At 40.9% G+C, this 27,944-nt stretch overlaps 1 pseudogene; it reads left to right on the top strand.

The window, feature by feature from the left end:
- The first annotated feature begins 28 nt into the window (after positions 1 to 28).
- Positions 29 to 27,944, top strand: LOC115175424 (probable acyl-CoA dehydrogenase 6; annotated as a pseudogene).

The following is a 27,944-nucleotide window of genomic DNA, read 5'->3' as shown; positions in this document are numbered from 1 at the left end:
AATGTCAAAGGGAAAATAAGCAGCAAGTATGTTTGAGTCACCACCTGCCATTATAAAGTTCACCCTTGATACTTTTCCTGCCATGACCTATGCCAACTGCAATGATACCTGACACGACCATTGCGCATGAGCGAATGCTAGACGCACACACAACTGTCACTTGTACAGAAATGGCTCTGACGGAGCTCTGCTACTGAACTTGGCAGGTGGCCATCATTTCTACAAATTAACCTTGGTTAGCAGTACAAGGAAGCTGATTGGAAATGTGTCATCTAAATCCAAAGCCGCCAGTGGTTCACAGACAACGGCTGATCATTTATAGACTCTATAGACTAGAACATTTTGCACTAAAGTTGTCTCTCAAAAGCTATGAAAGAGTGCTAGCCTAGCTAGCTATCAGAGCATAGCACGACAACAATGAAACACAGAAACAGAATACATAAATCATGATTCAATTCCACATGAATATTTGTGATATAACTCGCAAATGATAGTAACACTACATAACGTAAAAGTAGATGAAAGGTCACTAGCATAAAGGCTAATTCAGCTCGAACTGTCCATAAACATGACGTTTTTTTATGTTGACAGAAACGACTCAGGTTCTGTTCGTATTATATGAATAACGTTCCAGTTATGTCCTACGACAATATTTCCCAATATTACAAGCTTCTCAACCTTAACAGAACTGCAAAAGCCTTGCATTGTTTTGATACAGTCTTGTGGGACAAAAAAATATCTACTGGCTGTCACGTGACGTCTGTCTTGAACTTGAAGTGATACTATTGCAAGATGGTAACATTCTACATAATCAATTTGATTTAGATACTTTGTATTTTGTTAATGCAGTCGTTACTGCCCATATTATTAAAGAACAACTAGCAAATTGCCTGTAATTTCCTCCCTGAGAAAGAGAAAACACTCTAGCAATAATCTGCATGATAAACCTGCTCTTCATATTAATCAGGCTTATTGTAGGCAACCCTGGTCCTGGAGTGCCACAGGTACTGAGGTGTTTGAGTTGTAGCAAAAATTAGTTATTATTGACAAGATAGTCGAGTGACCGCTCTAACAATGGAAATAAATGTCTTTAAAGATGGAAGGCAGGCGGGAGGAGGCGAAAGCCCAACCATTATGAAACTTCAATTCGATCAAATAAGCATCATGATCTATTCGATTAAATAAGCATCATGTTCTATTCGATCAAATAAGCATCATGTTCTATTCGATCAAATAAGCATCATGTTCTCTTCAATCAAATAAGCCTGATGTAGCACATTAGCAATTACATTTTTTGTTAACAAAATTAAACACACATTGACCTCCACTTCGTGGTCTTATTTTTGTGGACAGATTTTGGGCAGAGTTAACCCTCTCGCTTCACCTCTTCTCTGATTATAGAGCCCACACTTTTAGCTTTAGACCTGGGAGACCAGTAAGTGGAATCCAGCCAATCATTAATGTTTATCATTAGTGACTCTTTAAATGACGAGTCAGGTGTGGGATACTGTACCTAGTTGGAGCAAGGCATAAGCTAAACCCTACAGTAGGCTACCTGCAGCCCTTCAAGGCTACATATTGCTAGACTAGACAGTCACCGGGGGCAACAATCTCAAACTACAAACAGAGACCCTATAAAAAGAAACAAAGACTGAGAGGTAAATGGAGGAATTTGTTTTGTGACTCAAACCCCAAAGGATGCAGGGAGGTTGAAAATAAATGGTCATGCGAAAGAATAGGAAGGATATTAAAGCAAAAAGGAAATGAGGAACAATATGAATACAACGCACCAGTGGGGAATATAGGAACTTCCGTTTATTAAAAGAATATAGTTGAAGGTTCCGTGCATTGTAAACTTGGTAATGGCACACAAAAGGGTTACGAGAAATCGTTGACTACCTACAATGTCATAATCACATTGCATATCCAATCAGAGTGATTCAGACCTGTCCCACCAGAATGTTCTAACCTCACTTAATTAAAGTAGAACTTCTGAGTTTACTCAATTCCAAAACCTCAGCTCAATCATTCCTAGCCTATGTTATATTTGTTTGACATATCAAGACTTTGGGAAAATTCCGTTTAATCAAAATGTTGAACTGTAGTATACTTCTTCTGCTTACTTCTTCCTCAAGTGATAGGCAATTCCACTTTCACATTAAAATGTATGTCAAACAAAAACTATTATTGCAAAGTTAAACAAACCATACAGCTGTATGCACAAGGACTACTTTGAACAATGTCCACAGAAAATTTGACAAAAATACATTGACTTGAAGAACAGTGCAGATGCAACATTTGGTAAAATAATGACGGTTAGTGCTGTCATTCTGTTACCAAAGTGGATATTTTTAAAAGTAGTCCTTGTGCATAGAGTTGTATTGTTTGTTTACATTTTCAATCATTGGTTTTTGTTTGACATACATTTTAAAGTGAACATTCTGAGTCTCAACTTCATTCTGTTACTGTGGAATTGCTCCGATGTTACAGCTAGGTTTGAAACACAACCGTGTCAGGGGAAAGTAGTGTTCTTGACAGTGCTCTTGACCCCGACTCACAATTCACAGCTCTGCAGTGTGAAATTGTTCTGGTATGCAACACTACCAGTCAACAATAACCTTTGTACAGTGCATTCAGAAAGTATTCAGACCCCTTGACTTTTCCCCCATTTTGTTACGCTAAAGCCTTATTCTAAAATAGATTAAATAAAAAATGTGCCTCATAAATTTACACACAATGCACCATAATGACAAAGCAAAAACAGGTTTTTAGAAAAAACATAAAAACCTAATTTACATAAGTTTTCAGACCATTTGCTTTGAGACTCAAAATTGAGCTCAGGTGCATCCTGTTTCCTTCGATCATCCTTGAGATTTGATTGGAGTCCATCTGTGGTAAATTTATTTGATTGGACATGATTCGGAAAGGCACACACCTGTCTATATAAGGCCCCACAGTTGACAGTGCATGTCAGAGAAAAAAACAAGCCATGAGGTCAAAGGAATTATCTGTAGAGCTCCGAGACAGGATTGTGTTGAAGCCCAAATCTGGGGAAGGGTACCAAAACATTTCTGCAGCATTGAAGGTCCCCAAAAACACAGCAGCCTCCATCATTCTTTTACCCTTTTTTCTCCCCAATTTCGTGGTATCCAATTGGTAGATACAGTCTTGTCCCATCGCTGCAACTCCCGTACGGACTCGGGAGAGGCGAAGGTCGAGAGCCATACATCCTCCGAAACACAACCCAGCCAAGCAGCACTGCTTCTTGACACAATGTCTGCTTAACCCGGAAGCCAGCCGCACCAATGTGTCAGAGGAAACACTGTACACCTGCAACCGTGTCAGTGTGCATTGCGCCCGGCCCACCACAGGAGTTGCGATGGGATAAGAGCATCCCTGCCTGCCAAACCCTCCCCTAACCCGGACGACGCTGGGCCAATTGTGTGCCGCCCCATGGGTCTCCCAGTTGCGGCCGGCTGCGACAGAGCCTGGACTCGAACCAGGTTCTCTAGTGGCACAGCTAGCACTGCGATGCAGTGCCTTAAACCACTGCGCCACTCAAGAGGCCCGCCTCCATCATTCTTAAATGGAAGAAGCTTGGAACCACCAAGACTCTTCCTAGAGCGGGCCGGGGGAGAAGGGCCTTGGTCAGGGAGGTGTCCAAGAACCCAATGGTCACTCTGACAGAGCTCCAGAGTTCCTCTGTAGACATGGTTGTCCTTCTGGAAGGTTCCCCATCTCTGCAGCACTCCACCAATCAGGCCTTTATGGTAGAGTCGTCAGACGGAAGTCACACCTCAGTAAAAGGCACATTACAGCCCACTTGGAGTTTGCCAAAAGGCACCTAAAGACTCTCAGACCATGAGAAACAAGATTCTCTGGTCTGATGAACCCAAGATTGAACTCTTAGTCCTGAATGCCAAGCGTCACATCTGGAGGAAACCTGGCACCATCCCTACGGTGAAGCATGGTGGTGGCAGCATCATGCTGTGTAGATGTTTTTCAGCGGCAGGGACTGGAAGACTAGTGAGGATCAAGGGAAAGATGAGTGGAGCAAAGTACAGAGAGATCCTCGATAAAAACCTGCTCCAGAGTGCTCAGGACCACAGACTGGGGTGAAGGTTCACCTTCCAACAGGACAACGTCCCTAAGCACACAGCCACGACAATGCAGGAGTGGCTTATGGACAAGTCTCTGAATGTCCTTGAGTGACCCAGCCAGAGCCTGGACTTGAACCTGATCGAACACCTCTGGGAAGACCTGAAAATAGCTGTGCAGCAACGCTCCCCAACCAACCTGACAGAGCTTGAGAGGATCTACAGAGAAGAATGGGAGAAAATCCCCAAATACAGGTGTGCCAAGTTTATAGCGTCATACCCAAGAAGACTCAGGGCTGTAATCACTGCCAAAGGTGCTTCAACAAAGTACTGAGTAAAGGGTCTGAATACTTATTTAAATGTGATATTTCAGTTTTTTAAAACCTGGGGTATTGTGTGTAGATTGATGAGAAGAAAAAAAACAATTGAATCAATTTTAGAACCAGTACGGAAAAGAAAAATGTATGAAATGTATGTATTCGCTACTGTAAGTCGCCCTGGATAAGAGCGTCTGCTAAAAGACTAAAATGTAAATGTAACAAAATGTGGAAAAAGTCAAGGGGTCTGAATACTTTCCGAATACACTGTATATGATTTAGGGTCCCAGTAAAGATAAACATTTCCCTTTCCAAGACCTAGCAGATCCTCCCGTTTGCCTTCCTGAGGATTTGAACTTTGGGAAATGAAGCATTTATTGCAGAGGAAGAGGGGGACCAGTACTCTGCTCATAGCTGCTGTTTGTGATTTTGATTAGCATATACTGTGTTTTATACCTGACAGGCTTATAACTCATGCAGTCCTCTGAAGTGAGTGGAATGTGTTTAGTGTTATTGTTCTGAAGTCCAGAAAGAAAATGTGTAAATCTGGTTGCCCTGTTATACACGTTTGTTTTTTTGGCTGGTAGAGGAGCCGTTACTGTGTATGTTGGAAAATAAGAAGTTCAGATCCTATGGTCTTATAAAATAAGTGGTGTGCAGAACTTGGACGGAATCACGGAATTCAGACATTAAAACGGAATTCAACAATATTCCAAAATGTATTGAGCATACTAGGGAATCGAGTAAATGTATTTCAAATTAATTAATTTGCCCAAGTTTATCATATATGAACAGAATGCATCAGGGATTCGTATTTTCTGCCACTTTCTTAAGAGGTAATGAGAATGTCCCTGTCCATGTGTGTGCGGTGCACGCGTCTACCACTTTGTGTAGCTGTTAGCGATTATGCTAGCTAATGAAAACAGTCTTCTGGTAGATGGAAAGGCTTCCTCAAAAACATTCTCAATTAAAGCTGCAATATGTCGCATTTTGGGCGACCTGACCAAATTCACGTAGAAATGTAAGTTATAGATCTGTCATTCTCATTGAAAGCAAGTCTAAGAAGTGGTAGATCTGTTCAATGTGCTCTATTTCTATGCTTCTCATTCTCAAGTTTAGTTTTTGCGTCTTTTACTTTTGGTTTTGTACACCAGCTTCAAACAGCTGAAATTAGGCTAACTATTATAATTTTAGTAACCAGGAAATGGCGGAGCGATTTCTGCATAGTGCACCTTTAAATGCTAACTACAAACCTCAGGATGTAATTGCATAATTTCACGAGGCTCTGCTTACCTGGCAGTGGGTATTTGTTTTGCAAACTCTGACATCACATGTGCGCTACAAAAACACAGCTAAACAACAGCCTCTTGCTACAGTAGGTGTGTGCTTCAATTAGCAGGCCTGGACAACTCCAGGGGGCTTGATTGGTGTCACACTTTTGCCCCAGCTAACACACCTGCCTCCAATAATGAACTAATCATGATCTTCAGTTAAAAAGGCAATTATTTAAAGTAAGCTGTGTTTGCTAGGGATGGGGGAAAAGTGTGGCACCAATCAGGCCCCCCAGGACTGGAATTGCCCAGGTCTGACTGGTAACTACACCCAAAAATCTACATTTATCCCATTTTTCTCAGACCTCAACAGTGGTCTCCTGATGTGATTTAAGCCTTATTGGGTTCTTAGAATGTCCAAACGTAGCTGTTTTTCTATTAAAGAAGTGTGATTTGGAGAGTAAAAACCTGAACAAACTGGGACATTTTTTTTACCTGGAAAAACTAAATGGAGGAAGCTGTATTTGGGAAAAAACTAAATGGAATCAGGCAAAAAATTTAACAGTCTTAATAGGGCCCTAGTATCCCTTCTTGCACAATCTTTCGGAAATCTGGAAATAACTTTTTGGGGTGCATTTACCACTTGACAGGTTTTTTATTTGTCTTGAAATGCCTTCTAACACACACGGAAAGCCAGATCCTGTGCTTTACTTTGGTTATGAACTTAATCAAATTGAATAAGACTGAATTTTAAGATTGTATTACAAACTCCATTATGAACAGTGACTCATGACCCCTGACAGTGGCTTATGCACTGAAGGAAGTTACATTAGACTAAATTTGTCATTTTCCCCCATTAACTTCATAATTATGGTGGTTTTAATTGCTTTTAATTTTCTCTACCACACAAGCAATGCTTGAAAGCAGATTGATAGGCGGGTTTGTCAAGGGTCTGTTGACTCTTTTGGACATTAAAAGTGACAGTGCATTTAAACACCTCATCATGTTGTTTGTCATTGCCAATGAGGTCAGCATCAAAGCATGTAGGCAAATCATCTTCCCCTAAGAAGCTGTTGAGTTACCAGAGAAATGTGGGATATTGATAGTGTCTTTTTAAGTACTTTTCCAGCTGAATACTATTTGGAAGAACAAATCAACATTTTTCCTGGGTTACATCCCAAATAGCACCATATTCCGTATATACGGCACTACTTTTGACCAGAGCCCTATGGGACCTAGTCAAAAATAGTGCACTATGTAGGGAATAGGGTGCCATTTGGGAGGGGCCTGTGGTACCAAGGCTCTGTTGGAACTCCCATTTCTCAACAATGGGAGTGTTCCACTCCTCATCCTTTCACTCCCTAAGAAAAGTCTTCATTCATGATGCAAATATATTACTGTCGCTCTATTTGTAGGGTCTAATGTTGTGAACCGCTTCCATCTCATGCTACTCAATGCCTGCACAAATATCTGTACTGTATGTCCATGTAGCTGGTATACTGCAACTGGTACAGTTAGTATTAGGGTGACTCTATTGGGAAATTAGATTTTATGTTTGGCTAACATTGTTAGATGCAAACATCTATTGTTATTCTCAAACTATATGATTGTTGCTCTATTTGTCTGGAATGACAAGAATTTGTATTGGGTTTGGTGGAGCTAGGCTATATGGTCAGAGGCTTAACCTGTCTCTATCTGCAGTCTTGTGAAACTGCAATATTTCATAAAGGCTTGTTGACAGTGGAGAAAAAGCCTATTCATATTTTGAATGGACTTTTATTCACCTGACTGTAATAAATATGTGGGAAGTAGCACGCGCAAAACAGTTACAGAGTTTAATGGCTGTGATAGGAGAAAACTGGGGATGGATCAACAACATTGTAGTTACTCCACAATACTAACCTAATGACAGAGTGAAAAGAATACTGTACAGAATACAAATATTCCAAAACATGCATCCTGTTTGCAGCAAGGCACTAAAGTAATACTGCAAAAAATGTGACAAAGCAATTCACTTTTTGTCCTGAATACAAAGTGTTATGTTTGGGGCAAATCCAATAGATCACATTACTGAGTACCACTCTCCATATTTTCAAGCATAGTGGTGTCTGCAACATGTTATGGGTATGCTTGTAATCGTTAAGGACCGGAGAGTTTTTCATTATAAAAAAGAAACGGAATGGAGCTAAGCAAAGGCAACATCCTAGAGGAAACCTGGTTCAGTCTGCTTTCCACCTGACACTGGGAGATGAATTCACCTTTCAGCAGGACTATAATCTAAAATATAAGGTAACATCTACACTGGAGTTGCTTACCAAGAAGAAAGTGAATGTTCCTGCGTGGCCAAGTTATAGTTTTGACTTAAATCTACATGAAAATCTATGGCAAGACCTGAAAATGGTTACCTAGCAATGATCAACAACCAATGACAGAGCTTGAAGAATTTAGAAAATAATAATGGGCAAATGTTGCACAATTCCATGTCCATGTGTATGTCACCTTTCCCTCTTTCCTTGTCTGTGTCATAAATCATCGACCAGGAGATCAACACCTATGTGGACCAATGGGTAGCATTGCCCACAAAGTCTTCAAACTCATTGGAAAAGCTGGGTTTCTGGGTGTCAACAAACCAGTTGGTACGAACTACACACTTCCCTTTTTTCTCCAAATTATTTCCTCTTCTTCTGTCATTACTCATTAAACTTTTTCTGAGTTCTGAGATATTTCTTTGCCTGATTCTGATTCATTTACAGAAAATTATGCTTAACCTATTTCACCGTCTCCCTTCTTAAAAACGTTGTCGGTTAAATGCACTTCCCTTTGAAGAGAAGAGGATGACTCATTTCAGACGACGTAGATGGTTTAATTAATTTTGTGTTTTCATGAACAATCACCTGAATCGGAGTGAGACAAGGAGCAACGGAAGTCTATTGTGCTTCTGTATGGTGAAGCCTCATTCCTCGTGAAAGGGTCTCGATAGATAGAGCAGTAGCAAGTAATAATGGGTTCCTCATAGGCCCCTGAGTGCCCGATGTGTCAAACTACTTCATCAAAAGTCAACAAAAGAAGCTCTCAAGGTCTAGCGTGAGAAAATTAAGTTTAGGAATTATTTCATTGCATACAAGACTCAAGATGAAATAGGCCTAAGATTACTCTTCATTTTCATTAGAAAAGTTAAAGGTGCACTATGCAGAAATCGCTCCGCCATTTCCCGCATTTTCATAAAATTGTAATAGTTCGCCTAATTTCAGTTTATGTGACAAAACAAGCAAGTATAGAGTCATTGTACCATCTAAACCACTGTGAAATATATTTTCCATAACCAAAATATTTTTAACTGTTTGAAGCAGGTGTACAAAATCAAAAGTAAAAGACGCCAAAGGAAAAATAGAAATAACGCACATAGAACAGATCTACCACTTCTTTCAATGAGAGTGACAGATCTATATCTCCCATTTTAATGTGAATTTGGTCAGGTCACCCAAAAACGTACACATTACAGCTTTAAGGAGTGCTTAGCATGTAATTCTGGCTTTGGCCCACTCCAATGAATATGTGGAAGTGAGAAGCTGCCATATTGTGGTATATATACTGCTCAAAAAAATAAAGGGAACACTAAAACAACACATCCTAGATCTGAATGAATGAAATAATCTTATGAAATACTTTTTTCTTTACATAGTTGAATGTGCTGACAACAAAATCACACAAAAATAATCAATGGAAATCCAATTTATCAACCCATGGAGGTCTGGATTTGGAGTCACACTCAAAATTAAAGTGGAAAACCACACTACAGGCTGATCCAACTTTGATGTAATGTCCTTAAAACAAGTCAAAATGAGGCTCAGTAGTGTGTGTGGCCTCCACGTGCCTGTATGACCTCCCTACAACGCCTGGGCATGCTCCTGATGAGGTGGCGTATGGTCTCCTGAGGGATCTCCTCCCAGACCTGGACTAAAGCATCCGCCAACTCCTGGACAGTCTGTGGTGCAACGTGGCATTGGTGGATGGAGCGAGACATGATGTCCCAGATGTGCTCAATTGGATTCAGGTCTGGGGAACGGGCGGGCCAGTCCATAGCATCAATGCCTTCCTCTTGCAGGAACTGCTGACACACTCAAGCCACATGAGGTCTAGCATTGTCTTGCATTAGGAGGAACCAAGGGCCAACCGGACCAGCATATGGTCTCACAAGGGGTCTGAGGATCTCATCTCGGTACCTAATGGCAGTCAGGCTACCTCTGGTGAGCACATGGAGGGCTGTGCGGCCCCCCAAAGAAATGCCACCCCACACCATGACTGACCCACCGCCAAACCGGTCATGCTGGAGGATGTTGCAGGCAGCAGAACGTTCTCCACGGCGTCTCCAGACTATGTCACGTCTGTCACATGTGCTCAGTGTTGTCATGACGTTGGCCTCTTTGAGTACAGGGAGGACAGTTGACCCCCTCCCCCCTTGCACCATCCCCCAACCTACCTTCCCCCACCCATCTATGTAAAGAAAAAAGTATTTAATAAGATTATTTCATTCATTCAGATCTATGATGTGTTATTTTAGTGTTCCCTTTATTTTTTTGAGCAGTGTATATAGTGTATATGTTTTCCTGCAGTCAGCATGCCAATTGCACGCTCCCTCAAAACTTGAAACATCTATGGCATTGTGTTGTGTGACAATACTGCACATTTTAGAGTGGCCTTTAATTGTCCCCAGCACAAGGAGCACCTGTTTAATGATCATGCTGATTAATCAGCTTCTTGATATGCCACACCTGTCAGGTGGGTGGATTATCTTGACAAAGGAAAAATGCTAACTAACAGGGATGTAAACAAATTTGTGCATAACATTTGAGTGAAATAAGCTTTTTGTGCAAATATAACTTTTCTGGGATTTTGGATTTCAGCTCAAGAAACACGGGCCCAACACTTTACATGTTGCGTTTATAATTTTGTTCAGTGTATATGATATGTATAAGAAGTTTGAGGATTTAAAATGATGATTCATTCCAAGATGTAGTTTTGCCAAGATGTTTTCAGACCTCAAAAGTGGGCGAGATTCGTTCAAGTCTCACTACACACCAATCTCGATCCAAATACAGTATATAATACACCAAATTAATAGAAACGAGAACTCATCTCGACATTAGTCGCCCTAGATGTCAAAACATCTAACAAACGTTGATTTTGAAGTCAACTACTTCTTTAACAAAGCGAGTAATGCAGTGGGTGTCGTAGGTCGTGGGCCCTGTAGGGAAATTGGCTCGTAAATCTAGCTAGGTCAGAGGAGAGTGTTGACTACAAAGCCCTTCAGCATTAACAGCTGGATTAGAAAGAACGGGGACTAGGAAGGCTGTCCCAGACACACCATATTACCAGATGGTATATTAGATAACCCCTTTGTGGTTTAGCCTACACTGTAAGAGACACCGCTGAGATGAGACACGTATTGCTAATAGCCCAAATGTGGCACTGATAGGGATAAGCTGTTAGACCTATTTGTGCTATTATTGTAGCTATACAGTACCAGCCAAAAGTTTGGACACGCCTACTCATTCAAGGGTTTCTCTTTATTTTTACTATTTTCTACATTGTAGAATAATTGTGAAGACATCAAAACTATGAAATAACACATATGGAATCATGTAGTAACCAAAAAAGACTTAAAACAAATCAAAATATATTTTAGATTTTAGATTCTTCAGAGTAGCCACCCTTTGCCTTGATGACAGCTTTGTACACTCTTGACATTCTCTCAACTAGCTTCAACTGGAATGCTTTTCCAACAGTCTTGAAGGAGTTCCCACAAATGCTGAGCACTTGTTGGCTGCTTCTTCTTCACTCTGCAGTCCAACTTATCCCAAACCATCTCAATTGTGTTGAGGTCAGGTGACTGTTGAGGCCAGGTCATCTGATGCAGCACTCCATCACTCTCCTTCTTGGTCAAATAGCCCTTACACAACCTGGAAGTGTGATGGTTCATTGTCCTTCTGAAAAACAAATGATAGTCTTACTAAGCGCAAACCAGATGGGATGGCATATCGTTGCAGAATGCTGTGGTAGCCATGATGGTTAAGTGTGCCTTGAATTTGAAATACTTCACAGACAGTGTCACCAGCAAAGCACTCCCACACCATCAAACCTCTTCCTCACGGTAGGAACCACACATGCGGAGATCATCCGTTCACCTACTTGTGTCTCACAAAGACACAGCGGTTGGAACCAAAAATCACAAATTTGGACTCATCAGACCAAAAGACAGATTTCCTCCACAGATTTCGTGTTTCTTGGCCAAAGCAAGTCTCTTATTATTATTGGGGTTCTTTAGTAGGGGTTCCTTTGCAGCAATTAGACCATGAAGGCCTGATTCACACAGTCTCCTCTGAACAGTTGATGTTGAGATGTGTCTGTTACTTGAACTCTGTGAAGCATTTATTTGGGCTGCAATTTCTGAGGCTGGTAACTCTAATGAACTTATCCTCTGCAGCAGAGGTAACTCTGGGTCTTCCTTTCCTGTGGCGGTCCTCATGAGAGCCAGTTTCAACATAGCGCTTGATGGTTTTTGCAACTGCACTTGAAGAAACATTCTCTAAGTTCCTGAAATGTTCCGAATTGACTGACCTTCATGTCTAAAAGAAATTATGGATTGGCATTTCTCTTTTCTTATTTGAGCTGCTCTTGCCATAATATGGACTTGATATTTTACCATAGGGCTGTCTTCTGTATACCACCCCTACCTTGTCACAACACAACTGATTGGCTCAAAACATTAAGAAGGAAAGAAACTCAACAAATTAACTTTTAACAAGGCACACCTGTTAATTGAAATGCATTCCAGGTGACTACCTCATGAAGCTGGTTGAGAGAATGCCAAGAGTGTGCAAAACTGTCATCAAGACAAAGGGTGGCTATTTGAAGAATCTCAAATATAAATAATATGTTTTGCTTACTACATGATTCCATATGTGTTATTTCATTGTTTGATGTCTTAACTATTATTCTACAATGTATAAAATAGTAAAAATAAAGAAAAATCCTTTAATGAGTAGGTGTGTCCAAACTTTTGACTGGTACTGTATATTGCAGAAGTCAACGGGAGTCGAGGATACACTTTTTGGAACCTAGATTTTATCTGAACCAACATTACAGGAATTCGGAATCTCTCTCTCTCGCACTAGCTTACATGCCCATATCCAAGAGGGCCTGTCAATCACAAGCCTTGTGGGCATATCCCAGAACATCTATTTACCTTCTTACACTTCTGTGCATGGCCAGTCGAACACAGCACAGAGGAGTGTTGCCCTCAGTCATGTCCTCCGGCAAAAACATATTTCTGTGGTTTGGCATGTCATTCACACTGTAAGAATGCCACAACACTGTAGCCTAAGTGGTTTGTCAGTTTTATCTCTGTAGTTTTCCTCGGAATACTAAATTGTAAAATGTCGGTCTCCCGAAATGTGCCTCCAGACATTTCTCTGGTATGTATTGCCTGATCTACTCTAATGTAATCATTTCCAAATTGTTAGTAGTATCTTCTGTGTTACCTTGAATGGCTGTACAATAGAGATCAGGTCTGTCCCCAATATAAAGCTTGTCTATGCTAAAACATTGACTAAAGCGGCAAGCTCTCAAAGTGTGCTGTTATGAGTCTGGTTAGATTGATTGGAATGGAAGAGGACTAGGAGGCTTAGCACTGCACTGCTGGGATGGAGAAATATCAGGTAGACTGGGAATGGTTTTCACAGAAGAGATAGCCACTGAGGGATTTAAAATGTCAAATACAGATGACACATCCTTATCTTCAGATGACGGCAAAGACTTAGCTGAGAACGATGAGGGACGTAGAGTGCAGGAGTCATTTGGAATGCAAACATGACTGTGGTGAGAATGTGGAGTGTTACTACTCTGGGAGTCACCCAATGGAATGAGAGTTCTAGGGCTCAAAGGCAATACCAAGCTGGCAAGCTCCGAACTTAAAGCAGCTCCAACTATTTCAAAGCTTTTAATTTCTTGGAACATCTCTTGGAGCTGTAATACAGTGCAAAACAAAACCTTGGGAGATAGTATCAACGTATGAAACAATCACATTTCGGCTACTTATCTATCCAGCGGCCACGGCCCACTCTAGTTTTTACAAATCATATCCAAGTTTGGAGACATAAGATTCATTTTCTTCCATAAGATTCATTTTCTTCCATAAGGACATAAGGAAAGGCAGGATAACAGTGAAACACACTAGAACCAGAACAGGAAGTGTTGCACAGGCAACGGGGAGCAGAACATGGATGACCTCTCCCTCCCTGTGTGTGTGTGTGTGTGTGTGTGTGTGTGTGTGTGTGTGTGTGTGTGTGTGTGTGTGTGTGTGTGTGTGTGTGTGTGTGTGTGTGTGTGTGTGTGTGCGCACGCACGCGCGTTTGTGATGTTATTCCACCCTCAGACAGGACAGTGGGATCCAAAATTCAGCCTCTGACATTGGCCCGTCTCTGACCCGACTGATGAGGCTTGGCAACCCAGCTGGGTTTTCCACTGGCCAGCATTTTTCTGATAGTTCTGTTATGATGGTCCAATGTTATGTTACCCTGACTTTAGCTACTGTATCACTCCTCAGTGCCCTCTACTCTCTCTCTCTCAGTCATTTAGTAATAATATAATAATATTACACATACTATACTGATAACTCGTTATTCTTATCCTAAATGAAGTGATTTTGAGCACACTTACTTTTTGGGATTCTAATTTACATACTGTAGCATTCTCATTGAAAGTCATGGGAACACTGGAGTCGCGGCCAATTAAACGGTTGGATTTGTTACGTCTCTCTAACGCCACTTTAACGTTGTTACTGCTCATTTTGCTGAAGAGGGGCTTATAATGCAGTTATGTAGTCCTTATGTATACCTTATGAAGGGCTTTGTAGACCTTATAAAGGGCTAATGAAGGCTTCATTAAGCCTTTAAAGTTGTTGTTTGTTGTAAGTGGGTCATTGTTGTGCTATAGTGGAATCCCGTCCTGTAACGACACACATGTAAGAGATATCTATGGCTGACATTGTTTGCTTTCCGTTGCTCCACTACCACGCCCAGCTATTTTGCTAAAACTCTGTCGAAACTTCTGCATTTCCAACTGTCAATATTATCCTCAACGGGGTCCCAGGCCTGTCACACATTTATCGCCACACAGTTTTTCCCCTGGCTGCAACATTCTGAAAGACATTTGGCAGGTGAATCTGATCATTCTGGCTGGAGAGGAGAGGATAAAACTCTCTGGTGTCAAAATGTTCTTGTAGTTATTCATCCTCGTCATCATTAGTGTCTGTTTGTGTCTTTTTATCTCGCGTCTGATGTTTAGTTGGTGTTTGTGATGTTATGAAATCTGACAGAGCTGTCGGACTGTTGTCATTTTCCCATTGAATTACTGTCTGGTTCCATTCGGCAGATTAGAGCTAGTTGGCTAATGTAAAATGCCCAATTTGCTATTGTTTTTCTTGTTTTACATTAAAGCATTTTGTTCAGATAGCTTGACAAATATATGGGCATCAGACCAGAACTGCAGAGAAATTCTCTATTGAAACATAAAATGGGTGCATTAACATAGATTAACTTTACTGAACATTTAAAAGATTGCTAGTTGGCCTTCAGCGCTCTCTGTCTTGTGTGGAAAGTGCCCACTCATTTCAAGCTGTGTTAGGTAACAGATAATGAAGAGAAAAGAAAGGGGGAGGTGTGGAGTTCCCTCTGCGAGATCACCGACAGTTAGATGGTTTAACACTGTGTTATTAAAGGTGCAATATGCAGAAATCGCTCTGCCATTTCCTGGTTGCTAAAATTCTAATAGTTCACCTAATTTCCGTTTATGTGACAAAACAAGCAATGTATAGTGTAGAGGATCATTGTACCATCTAAACCGCTATTAAATATATTTTCAATAACTAAAAATATTGTATGTTCGGTAGTTTGAAGCTGGTGTACAAAACCGAAGGTAAAAGACTTAAGAACGGGAAACATAGAAAAAGCGTACATAGAACAGATCTACCGCTTCTTAGACTTGCCTTCAATGACAATGACAGATCTATGACTCACATTGTGATGTGAATGTGAATTTGGTCAGAATCTTTAAAGCCCTGATGTCTTACCTGAAAGGACAATTTACATAACTGTCATGATACACCAATGATCTTATACTTTTCAAGAAAAACAGAAATCCTTTTGAATGTATTCTATTTTCTGTGTCACTTTACAGCACATTTACATACATTCCAAGCCTTGCTTATTAGGTTGCCGGTCACCCAGGTTACTAGGATATGCTAAAGTATATTTCATTGTTTGCATAGTGCAATTAAGTTACTTTAAGGTGATTTGGACATGAAGAAAATGCTAATTTAGCATTGGATTTGTGCCGCAAATGCTAAAAAGTTAGCATTTGGAGACAGTGGCTCGGTGAACTAAAAGCATGGCTTGCTGTCTTACGATGTCCATAGACTGCTTACAAGGTAAAGAAAACAAATATGTTTTTTGTAATGTGGGTGAACTATCCCTTTAAGAGGGTGTTTGTATGTTATGTGTCCTGGGTGAACGATCCCTTTAAGAGGGTGTTTGTATGTTATGTGTCCTAGGTGAACAATCCCTTTTAAGAGGGAGTTTGTATGTTATGTGTCCTGGGTGAACGATCCCTTTAAGAGGTTGTTTGTATGTTATGTGTCCTAGGTGAACTATCCCTTTAAGAGGGTGTTTGTATGTTATGTGTCCTGGGTGAATGATCCCTTTAAGAGGGTGTTTGTATGTTATGTGTCCGGGGTGAACTATCCCTTTTAAGAGGGAGTTTGTATGTTATGTGTCCGGGGTGAACTATTCCTATAAGAGGGTGTTTGTGTTTATGTGTGCTGTGCAGAGTATGGAGGCCTAGGCCTGGACTTCAGCTACAGTATTGCCGTGTCAGATAAGCTGTGCAACATCCGCTGTGGAGGTATCCCCATGGCCATCGGAGTCCAGACTGATATGGCAACACCTGCCCTGGCGAGGTAAGGTATATACTGCACCGATCTGGCACATAGGCATGCTGTTTTCTTTATGAGCTAATGAAGAATGTTTATTTTAATCTCTATGGTTATTAGCCTCTGTTTATTACACACACATAAACATTTATAAAGTCAAGCTTTTGAGAAGACACCATTACAGACCACCTACTCATCTGATGCAACACCAACACCAACAATCCAAAACTAGGGCTCAGTGTCTTCTAGAAGTATTCTAATACAGATGTTTAAATACATAGATCATGTTATTCATGATAAGTCAATCAGCTATTCATTGTACATTGCAAAATAAGCTTAAAGGGATTTTGGCATTAAGCCCGCTTTCTACTAAGATAAACTAATGAATTCCATTTGTATGTCTCCACGTGCAGTTTGAAAGAAGTTGAAGGTAGTTTGTGAGCTACTGCATTAGAGCAATGACCGGAAGTCTACCGGAACAGTTACTTGAACAGCTCTTCAACACCACTGTCTCTGTATGTTGTGGTACTGTAGGTTTGGCTCAGAAGAGCTGAAGAAGGAGTTTCTCAGTAAGAACTCAACCACTCAGGCCGGAAAAGTGGGTGGATCACAGTTGTTTGGAAAAGGTTATTCTACAGAACTTGGCGTCATATTGGGTTTAGATCATACAGTGTCATGGATCCAAGATGATCTGTTTCTAATATCCTCTGTTTTTAAGCTGTGGCTCCATGGATCAGGATAAAACTGGAACTGACAAACTGGAATTAGAATCACATCACAGTCCAAAAGCAGTAATTTATTTGTAAAAATTTTGAAAAACATAATTCCACTTTGACATTATCGGGTATTGTGTGTAGGCCAGTGACCAAAAAAATCACAATTGAATCCATTTTAAAGTCAAGGTATAACACAAGAAAATGTGGAAAAAGTCAAGAGGTGTGAATATTTTCTGAAGACACTGTAGATATTAACATTGTTTTTATACAGTACCTCTGATTACTCCAATTTTCAGTGCTCTTGGCAGATGCCAGTGTCCTAAAACCAAGGGATTACATTGTCATTTCACTCTGCTGTGTCATTCCATTAGGGAGCAAGCTCATAGCCTCTGGTGTCCCACCCGACACACATGATGATGCTCCATCTCTCTCTCCGTTGTTTCCCTCGCAGGGGTTCACATCGCTCGCAAGATCTTCAAGATGGGGATGTCTTCCGACACAGCCGAGGTCTTCTTCGATGACGTGCGCGTGCCCTGCAAGAACCTCATTGGTCAGGAGGGGATGGGCTTCACCTATCAGATGCTGCAGTTCCAGGAAGAGAGACTTTGGGCGGTGGGCAATAGTAAGCGAACCTCTCCAATTCAGTCCTGTTTCTTTCCTCCCTCCCCCACTCTGCCTCTCTCTCTCTCTCCTTCCTACCAATACTCTACTCTGTCTTTCCGTCTGTGGGGGTTTTCCGGTATTCCTTAAAGTGTTTCTAGTTCAAGGAAAGACGTTGTCAATTTGAAACTTAATCCAAACGTAATTTTTCATAATGGGTTCAAAGGGTGTCAGCCAGTGTGATGAAAGAAGGAAGTTCATAGCCAGGGTTAACCAGTTCAGAAACAGAGTCAATACAGTTGCACAACATTTGTTTTTTCACTGCAGAGTTGACTTTCAGTTCATTCCACGACCATTCTGGGCATTCAGATTGGTAATTTTGCTCAGGAAATGAAATCTAATTCATTTAGGCATCTAATCAGAAAAGAGTTCCCATTGTCGCACTTCATGGACAAAATACATGTGGTTTCCATGGTTTTTAAGAATGTGGCCAAGGTAGTAACTGTAATTGAATGACCCCAGTGTTAATTTGTCGATTTGCGCTTCTGTTTTTTTTTTTATACGCGAGATGTCAGGTTACTGTCTATTAGAGGAGGCGCTGATGAGAGGCGGCAGGTACTGTAGCCTAGTGATTAGAGCTTTGGGCCAGTAACCGAAAGGTTTGAATCCCAGAGCCGACAAGGTGAAAAATCTGCCGATATGCCCTTGAACAAGGCACTTAACCCTAATTGCTCCTAGGTTGCATTGAATGGCGGATCCTGTCCATGACCCCACTCTCCGAGGGTGTCTCAGGGAGAGTGGGATGTGAAAAAAACATTTCCAATTCACACGTGTATTAAACCACATGTATATATGTGAAATAGGACAAATATAAGCACCCACCAAATTACTATTATTATTTAGACTGGGCTTGATAACAATCAGTCTGTGTAGCTTCTTATCCTTTTATTCATTGACTGTTACACTAAACACACTAAACACACACCCATAGACACACACACACAGTATAAACACACTAAACACACACCCATAGACACACACAGTATAAACACAGAGTTATATGTATATGCTCATTGATTTGTATCATCCTGTAACGTTCGTCGTATGGAGTGGACCAAACTGCAGCGGGTATATTTATCTTTTATTAGAAGGAAAAACAAAACACTTACACAAAAACGACAAAAACAGTCCCGTAAGGTGCTCAAACTAAACAGGAAACAACCACCCACAAACACAAGAGAAAACTAACCCACTTAAATATGGCCTCCAACTAGAGGCAACGACAACCAGCTGCCTCTAATTGGAGGTTGTTCCAAAACCCCAACATAGAAATAGAAAAGCTAGATAAACACAGAAATAGAATAACAGAACAAAACCCAAAACACACAAAACACCCCTGCCACGCCCTGACCAAACTACAATAACAAATAACCCCTTTTACTGGTCAGGATGTGACACATCCACCCACTTCCAAGTTAAAACTAGTTTCACACAAAGAGGGGGAAAAAAATTAATAAAAATATGACATGAACTTCCTCACACAGCAACTTAGTTTTTTCCAACTGCTTACACACGTTTGAAAAAAAACTCTCCTTTTTTCAAAACTATACACAATTTCCAAAACTGCACACACAAAATGCAAAATGCCTCACATCTCCTTCAAAATGTAACACTGCATTCAAAATGCCATAAACACATGTCAGAATGAAGCATTTGCATCAAATGGCCAACACTGCTTTCATAATAGTACATTTTTGGATATACCATGTAAACACTGTTGTTCTAAATCTAAAGCTCTTTGGTCTTTCATAGGCTTATATCTACAGTTCAATACAATGTTCTACAGTGAAAGTAATCTGCTGAGAGGGGTAACAAGTACACTGTAAACACCAATGCAATGTAGAAACAGAAAATATTTATTAGGCCAAACATTACTGTTGTATACAGTAGCATACAACAAAACCATAAACATATGTAAACCAAAAGTATATTCTTTAGAATACAGTAAAGAACACAATTGTGTGTGTGGGGTCCCGGGGGGGCAGTCCAGGAATTGGTAGGGGGGTCCCGGGGCAGTCACCAGTGCTAAGCTACGCTTCATCTCTTCTCCGGGCTGGATCTGGCCACAATACTTCGTCCACATCACAAGATAAGTTCTCTTGCCAAACATTGAGGGAAGTATCTCCTAGCATGGCGTATCCAACCTTGGACAGAGGCAACCTCTATGTCCCCACATGCGTCCTCCATTGCCTGGAGAAGCGGCATGCGGGCATAGGGTTGGCGATCATACACTTTCCAGCGCCAGGCTGAGAAGAATTCCTCTATGGGATTTAGAAAAGGTGAATATGGGGGTAGGTACAAAACTACAAATTGTGGATGGGTGGCAAACCAGTTTTGGGCCAGAACCTTCCGGTAAAAACTAACATTGTCCCATAAAACCACAAATCTAGCAGGCTCCTGATCTGGATCAGGGACAAGCATAGTGTAAATTGCATCCAGAAAAGTGAGCATATGGCCGGTGTTGTACGGACCCAGTGTGATGGAGGACCCCGTTTTGAGTGATGGCAGCACACATAGTTATATTACCCCCACGTTGTCCAGGGACATTGGTAATTGCCCTCTGTCCTATTACATTTCTTCCGCAGCGCCTGGTTTTGGTGAGGTTGAAGCCAACCTCATCCACATAAATAAATTAATGGCGAATTACATGGGCATCCAGCTCCAATACTCTCTGTAACAGACAAAAGGATGTACAGATGAGTAAATATGGTATGTCTGAAGTACTGGAAGTAGTGTTGCATACATACCTCTACAAAGTCATGTCGCATATTCTTGACTGTCAGAGTTTCTCTCAAATGGCACCTTGTAAAGTTGTTTCATCGTCACTCGGTGCCGTTGGAGGATGCGTTGTATGGTCGACATGCTTACAGCATTGATGTTGTTAAATATGGTGTCATTATTCAAGATATGCTCTCTTATCTCTCGAATCCTAATTGCATTGTTGGCCAAAACCATATTTATAATTGCAGTCTCTTGTACATCTGTAAACAAGCCTCCTCGCCCTCCATGATGTCTTTGCCTTTCCACTCTGTACAGAATTCAAACACAGTATGTGTTCAGCATAGGAACTGTAAACAATGTACAAAAACATGTAGTACAGCATGATAACCAACCTCATTCATTCAATGCAGTGCAGTAAATGGATGGCTTAGAGTTACAAATGTTTATGCAATACTATGCAGTCATACATATTTTACAGTACATTACTGTAATGCTAAAATAGTCATTAGATAGTTGCATACCTGTTCTTATTTCTGAAGGTTCGAATTATGGACACCACTGTAAATCGACTCAAGTTGGGCTGGACTCTCAGTCCAGCCTCTCATGGTCAAACCGTGGTTGATCCCATGATCAACAAGTGTTGCCTTAATCTCATCAGAGATGGCTCTCCTTCCTTCTCTACTTTGCCCTCGTCCTCTTCTTCCTCTTCCTCTTCCTCTTCCTCTTCCTCTTCCTCTTCCTCCTCCTCCAACTCTTCGTCTTTGAATTTGTCCTCGTTGGTGTCCCCTGCCTCTCCCTCCTACTCCTCTTGCTCTCTGTCCATTGTTGGCATCCATTGTTCAAAACAGGTAATCTGACCTTTGACCTATTTATAGGCCTATACTACAGTAAAGCAGTGATTGGTTAGTGATCAGTTAAGCAATTAGTGTTTGCACATGTGAGGAGTGTGTGTGTGACCTGGTGAATAAGTGTAGCATTTTCATTGGTTGTGTTTGGAAAAGGAAAGCAAGTCACTTCCTGATCGATTTTTGTGTTTTAGGTAGAGAATTGTGTGTAGTGTTTTGAAAAAAGTGTTTTATGTAATTGACAACTGAGTCAAAGGCTGAGAAATAGCTTATGGTTTTGGATATTTGGTGTGTAGTTTTGCACTTTGAGTGAGAGGTTTCAAAAATCGTGTGACATGAAAAGATTGTGTGTAAGCAGTTGGAAAAAACTGTAATCACAACCTCTGTGTACTCCACCCTCTGTAATACAATTGACAAACATATATATATATATATATAGACCCGTTTCCCGGCCGCATCATGAAAAGTAGTGCGCGCAGATTGGAATCAGAAAGCTCTTTGTTTACCTAGGAGTGGATACAATCACATGCAACTTCAAATGCAGGTCATGCAAGTTAACATGTAATCAAACAGGTAATCATCGCAGATGTCATCAGAGCAGTGGTTCTCAAATCTGTCCTTTAGGACCTCCAGACTTTCACAATTTTGTTTTAGCCCTGAACTACTGTAGCTCACCTGATTAATCTAATCAAAGGTTTGATGATTAGTTGTCAAGTTGAATCAGGTGTGCTAGCTCTGGAATAGATCAAATCCATAGAATGGCTGGGGGTCCGCGAGGAGAGGTTTGAGAACCACTTTTTTTTAAACATTAAATGCTCTATGCATTATGTGGGTTGAATGATGTAACAACACAGAATAAAACAATTAATACAAGTCCCATGATGGTCGTGACTGCCCATTACTACTTATCACTTATTAAACACAGTTTATTCACAACTTTCATTTGTGTGTGTGTGTGTGTGTTGTGTGTGTGTGTGTGTGTGTGTGTGTGTGTGTGTGTGTGTGTGTGTGTGTGTGTGTGTCTGTGTGTGTGTGTGTGTGTGTGTGTCTGTGTGTGTGTGTGTGTGAGGGCATGTGTGCTAAGGTGTGGAGTATCAGAGCAGGTAGTCAGTCCAGTGCAAGTGTTCAGGAGTCTGATGGCTTGTATACTGAACAAAAATATAAATGCACATTCAGCAATTTCAAAGATTTTACTGAGTTACAGTTCATATAAGGAAATCAGCCAATTGAAATAAATAAATTAGGCCCTAAACTACTGATTTCACATGACTGGGAATACAGATATGCATGTGTGGTTCACAGATACCTAAAAAATTAAGGTAGGGGTGTGGATAAGAAAACCATTTTCCTCATCTATTTCACATAGAGTTGATCAGGCCTGTGGAATGTTGTCCCACTCCTCTTCATTGGCCTTGCGAAGTAGCTGGCTATTGGCGGGAACTGGAATACGCTGTCGTACACGTCAATCCAGAGCATCTGAAACATACTCAATGGGTGACATGTCTGGTGAGCATAAAATAGGCTTGAATATTTTCCCGGTATTTTACATGTTTCATCCTGAGAATAAATCACTTTTCTCCCGGGTAACCCGGTATTTCCCTCCAAAACCAAAGTGTCATTTAAAAGCTTAGAAAGCATATAAATAGGCCTATGTCTGGAATTGAATAGAGCTTTGATCTAAAATTCAAGCCTGATGCTACCTGAAGCCTGATGAGCCATATATTATAAACATTTTATGAGCCCTACAATAAAGACATTTAATGAGCCCAAGCCCAAAAAACGGCAAATTATTGTGCCATTGTCCAATAGGATAGGCTAAATGATACATTACACATGACAGAAAAACATAAAAGTCCATAGATGTAGCTAACTATATGCTCGGGTAAATAAATGAAACTAGCTCCAGTAGGCTAACCTTTTTGAGCGTGAACTGTATTACTGAACTGTATTGTATTATACTGTATTATATGGCTTGGAATTAAGCACATCATTCAGACCATGATAAAGCGGGACGTGACATACGATTCTGGTGCAGCAGATGTGCAAAGCTGTCATCAAGGCAAAGGATGGCTACTTTGAAGCATCTCAAATATAAAATATATGTTGATTTGTTTAACACTTTTTTGGTTACTACATGATTCCATATGTGTTACTTCATAGTGTTGATGTCTTCATTATTGTTCTACAACATAGAAAATAGTAAAAATAAAGAAAAACCCTTGAATGAGTAGGTGTGTCCAAACTGTTGACTGGTACTGTATGTCTATATATCAATCTAGAACAGGATTATCTATTTTGGATGCAATTTGAATGGAGTTGATGGAGAGAGAGAAAGACTGCGAGAGAGTGCACTGATTTAAAGCAACTTTAATCGAGTGATTAAAACAAAACAAAAGATATTCTTTACAAATAAAGTCAGATGGAGATGGGTAAACTAGACAGGCAACTAGACAGGGTAAACTAGACAGGCATTCTGTCTTTATATTACTGTAGCATAGGACTACCTGTCACAAGAAGAAAGTGACCATGATAAAATGACAGGCATTGTGAATTGTGGACCATACTGAGATGGGCTTTCTGTCTCCACCTTGAGCGTTGAGGATTCATCATGCAGAGGCCATATAGAAACCAGATTTAGACATTGCGTATAATTTAACAGTTCCATTTCACGCCATGCTGTGCATATAAATAATTTATTATAATTTATTATAATTTGCATATAAATAATTTATTATAAACCCACAGTTTCATAAACTGTCTGGGTGGCTGGTCTCAGATAATCGCGCAGGCGAAGAAGCCGAATGTGGAGGTCCTGGACTGCCGTTTTTACATGTGGTCTGCGATTGTGAGGCCAGTTGGAGGTACTGCCAAATTCTCTAAAACGACGTTGGAGGCGGCTTATGGTAGAGAAATTAACATTCAATTCTAAGGCAACAGCTCTGGTGGACATTCCTTCAGTCAGCATGCCAATTACATGCACCCTCAAAACTTGAGCCATTTTTGGCATTGTGTTGTGTGACAAAACTGCACATTTTAGAGTGGCCTTTTATTTTCCCCAGCACAAGTTGCACCTGTGTAATGATCATGCTGTTTAATCAGATTCTTGATATACCACACCTGTCAGGTGGGTGGATTATCTTGGCGAAGGTTAAATGCTCACTTACAGGGGTGTAAGCAAATTTGTGCACAAAATTTGAGAGAAATAAGCTATTTGTTCAGTGTAGATAGAAACTGTCTCTGAGCCTGTTGGTATCAGACCTCATGATACCGTCTGCCAGACAGTAAGAGAGAGAACAGCTCGTGGCTGGGGTGTGTGTTTTGTCCTTCATGATGCTGTGGGCCTTCTTCAGGCATTGTTTCGAGAAAATTTCCTGAATACGTGGGAGCACGGTCCCAGTGATGTACTGGGCCGTCTTAACCACCCGCTGGAGGGCCTTGCAGTCGTAGACGGACCAATTCCCGTACCAGGCCGTGATGCAACCGTAATCCCCTCAAACGTGACGGTTGATTGTAAACAAAAAATGTCTCTATATTACTGTTAATTTCCCCTTCAGTTGTAACCATGAGGGACAACATCATCCAGGCCACCATTCAGTACACCAGACAGAGGAAGATCTTCAAGATGTCTGTTCTCTACCACATAGGGAAATTGTGAAATGCAGTGCACTACATAGGGAATAGGGTGCTATTTGGGACAATGACTGATTTCTATGGGGAACTTTTTTTTGCGGCTGGGCCTTTTAATGCATACACACAGATTGTCACAAACCAGATAAATATAATCAGCAAGTGCAGGGTATGTACGATTCAAAATGATGTAAGCCAGGGATCATCAACCAGTTCCCGGCGCAGGCCGATTTTTTCTTGAGCGGATGGTCTGGGGGCCGGAACATAATTACAAATCATTAGTAGACTGCAAATTGACCACAAGAAGCCCAAACATATATAATATTTGACTAAAACATAATCATTTCAAACCTGACTTACATTTGTATATGGTCACGTGTCTCTCTATTATGCGTGGGAATACTTTGGAACAGATTTCCAAAGTTAAAATCACTTGGAGCTGATTTGCTGGTGTTTTTAGTCTTTTATGTCCAACAACAAAAACTTGGGGGGCCAAATACATTCACCCGTGGACCAAATTCAGCCCGCGGGTCGCCAGTTGGTGAACCCTGTGGTAAGCTGTAAACTTTAGGCCAGCCTGCTGGACCTACTAGTGGTTGCAATGGTTCAGTAACACAACGTGTAATCTAATGGTCATGAGACTGGACACATAGAGTACTGTTAGGTCCGTGACCTTTGGTGGGGTTTGACTAATGCGCAACCACTTTTGCAGACAGTAGTTTCAATGCACTAGTAAAGCTGTTAATTGCCTCATCGGGTATAGAAATCACTGTTGAGTCAGAGAGGCATCTGTTTGGCAGACACAGACTGAGGCCATTGGCCACGTACCAATTATCCTATTCCGTCCGTCTACACTGATCTGACAGGCCTCCATTGGTGAGGGTGAGCACTAAGGACTTAGGAAAGGAAACCACCAAAGATGTTAGATACAGCCACAAACTTGCAGCAACATCAGTGAAATTCAACTACATGTACAAGATGCATTTTTTGGCTTCAACCTCTCCTTGTGTCCCCCCAGCACTGTTACATCAAGGGCAACGATGTGACTAAGCTGGCGTCCATGGCTAAGCTGAAGGCAGGCCATCTGTCCAGGGAGGTGGGGGACAGCTGCCTGCAGTACTGGGGAGAGATGGGCTTCACCAGCGATGTCCTTGTCAGCAGGTTTTACAGGTGAGTGGAGAAGAAGAAAATCTAAAAGAAGGTTCAAGACGGCAGCTTAATTCCCTGACGCATTCTGGAGCAAACTCTTTGTCAAAGAACTGAATAAACTCTGCGACGCTTTATGTGAAGGGTACAAGTTCTGCTTATAAACCTGTCATAAGCCATTACTAAATCTGTCGTTTGCTAGCCATTCATGAAGTTCATATTATTTATATTATATAATTTGTTCATGGATGTATTAACAAGTGCTACATGCATAAACTATGATAAGTTGTTTATTAGCTGATATGCAAATTAAGTGTTAGCAAACTCCAAAAGGGTTTTATGGAGCCACTGTCGAATGCTGTTCTTTCATTGGTCAGATGATGCAGTACAGGTCTGTTTACCTCTCACAGTAGTTCACTACTGTATCGTTGTTACTACTGTACTCTGATGTGGAAAATCAAGGAAATGAGACATGGGCTATGTTTCAGAGCTTAGACGTTGCTAACGCCTGGATAGGTATTTTAAGTATAAACTAACCACATCTATGTTATAGCAATTTGTCAGTCGATGACAGTCGATTACGTGGCATGCAACCATTGGTTGTTGTGTCGCCTCGCCTTAGCTGTAGAACGCACCCTAATTCCTATATAGTGCACTACTTTTGACCAGAGCCCTATAGGCCCTGGTAAAAAGTAGTGCACTAGGTAATATTGTGCCAATTGAGACATTCAATGATAGGCATCTGGGGGTCAAGGGTCACTGTCACTGTTAGTTGAAAAGATCTCTGTTTCATCATTTCCACAAAATATTTCTATGTACAAACAATGTTCATATGCAATATGCAGATAGATAGTGTACGGAGGAAATTCATGTTTGGGCTAAACCAGTTGAGCAACCAACTCTCTGTTATTATCTATGCATTGTCACTTTAATAACTCTACCTACATGTACATATTACCTCAACACCGGTGACCCTGCACATTGACTCTGTACTGTAGCACCATGTATAAAGCCCCGCTATTGTTATTTACTGGTGCTCTTTAATTATTTGTTATTCTTATTTCTTACTTTTTTTGTTGTTGGTATTTTCTTAAAACTGCATTGTTGGTTAAGGGCTTGTAAGTAAGCATTTCACTGTAAGGTCTACTACACATGTTGTATTCGGCGCATGTGACAAATACAATTTGATTTGATTTGATTTTTTGTCAATACAGTTACGCAACAGTGTTGTTGACTTTCGATACTACAGTAGTTCATTCCATGAACATTCTGGGTCGGATTGGTAATTTTGCTCAGGAAATGAAACTTTAATAATTGAAGCATCTAATCAGAAAAGAGTCCCCATTGTCGTACTTCATGGACGAAAATAGCACGTGGTTTCCATGTTTTTTAAGAATGTGGCCGAGGTTATAACTGTCATTGAATGACCCCAGTGTTAATTTGTTATTGTTTTCTTTTTTATTCGCAGAGACACCAGGTTATCCATTGGAGAAGGCGCTGATGAGGTAATGCTGTCAATCATCTGCAAGTATACCCAAGGCCCCAGCCAAGAAGTGA

Source organism: Salmo trutta, chromosome 36 (assembly GCF_901001165.1).
Source record: "Salmo trutta chromosome 36, fSalTru1.1, whole genome shotgun sequence".
In the NCBI taxonomy this organism is placed as follows: domain Eukaryota; kingdom Metazoa; phylum Chordata; class Actinopteri; order Salmoniformes; family Salmonidae; genus Salmo; species Salmo trutta.
This window is presented reverse-complemented; position numbering and strand designations above follow the sequence as displayed.